This window comes from Dipodomys spectabilis, unplaced genomic scaffold (genome assembly GCF_019054845.1).
Source record: "Dipodomys spectabilis isolate Male_0828 unplaced genomic scaffold, ASM1905484v1 ptg000368l, whole genome shotgun sequence".
Lineage (NCBI taxonomy): Eukaryota > Metazoa > Chordata > Mammalia > Rodentia > Heteromyidae > Dipodomys > Dipodomys spectabilis.
The window spans coordinates 621,157-622,664 of NW_024871045.1; positions in this window are offsets into that span (position 1 = coordinate 621,157).

The following is a 1,508-nucleotide window of genomic DNA, read 5'->3' on the forward strand; positions in this document are numbered from 1 at the left end:
GTTAGTGTTAGGGTGAGGATTAGGGTGAGGGTGAGGGTTAGCGTGAGGTTTAGGGTTATGGTGAGGTTTAACGTTAGGGTTAGGGTGCGGGTTAGGGATAGGATTAACATTAGGGTTAGGGTGTGTGTGAGGGGTAGGGTTATGGTGAATGTTAGGGTTATGGTGAGGGTTAGGGTGAGGGTTAGGGTTAGGGTTTGGTTAGCGTTAGGGTGAAGTTTAGGGTTAGGGTTATGGTGAGGGTCAGGTTGAGGGTTAGCGTTAGGTTTCAGTTAGTGTGAAGATTAGATTTAGGTTTAGGGTTAGAGTTAGGGTGAAGGTAAGTGTTAGGGTGAGGTTTAGGGTGACGGTGAAGGTTAGGGTTAGGGTGAGGGTTAGGGTTAGAGTTAGGTTTAGGGTCAGGGTTAGGGTTAGGGTTAGGGTTTGAGTTAGGGTGAGGGTGAGGGTGAGATTTAGGGTGAGGGTGGGGGTTAGGGTTAGGGTGAGGGTTAGCGTTAGTGTTAGGGTGAGGTTTAGGCTGAGGTGAGGGTGAGGGTGAGGGATAGGGTATGGTTGAATAATGTGAGGGTGAAGGTGAGGGTGAGGGTTAGGTTGAGGGTGAGGGTGAGGGTTTGGATTAGGGTTAGGGTGAGGTTTACGTTTAGGTTGATGTTTAGGGTGAGGGTGAGGCTTAGGGTGAGTGTGAGGGTTCTGGTGAGGGTGAGGGTTAGGGTGTGGGTGAGGGTTAGGGTGAGGTTTGGGGTGAGGGTTAGGATTACGTTGAGAGTTAGGGTTAGGGGATATTTAGGGTGAGCGTGAGGGTTAGAGTGAGTGTGAGGATTAAGGTGTGGGTGAGGGTTAGGGTTACGGTGAGATTTAAGGTGAGGGTGAGGGTTAGGGTTAGCGTTAGGGTTAGGGTGAGGTTTAGGGTGAGTGTTAGGGTTAGGGTTAGGGCTAGTGTGAGGTTGAGGGTTAGTGTTACGGTTAGGTTTTGGGTTAGGGTTAGTGTGAGCTTTAGGGATAGAGTTAGGGTTAGGGTGAATTTGAGGGTGAGGTTTAGTGTTAGGGTTAGTGTGTGGGTTAGGTTTAGGGTTAGGTTTAGGGTTAGGGTGTGGGTTAGTGTTAGGGTTAGGTTTGGGGTGAGGGTGAGTGTTAGATTTAGTATTAGGGTTAGGGTAAGGATTCGGCTGAGGTTGAGGATTTGGGTGAGGTTGAGGGTTAGGGTTAGGGTTAGGATTAGGTTTAGGGCAAGGGCTAGGGTGAGGTTGAAGGTTAGGGTGAGATTGAGGTTGAAGGTTGGGCGTTTCAGTTAGGTAAGGGAGAGGGTGAAGATTAGCGATAGGGTGATGTTTAGGGTGAAGCTGAGGGTTAAGGTGTGGGTGAGTGTGAGGGTGAGGGTGAGGGTTAGGGTGATGGTTAGGGTTAGGATTAGGGTGAGGGTTAGGGTTAGGATGAGGTTTAGGGTTAGGGTTAGGGTGAGTGTTAGATTTAGGGTTAAGGTTAGGATTAGGGCGAGTTTTAGGGTTAGGTTT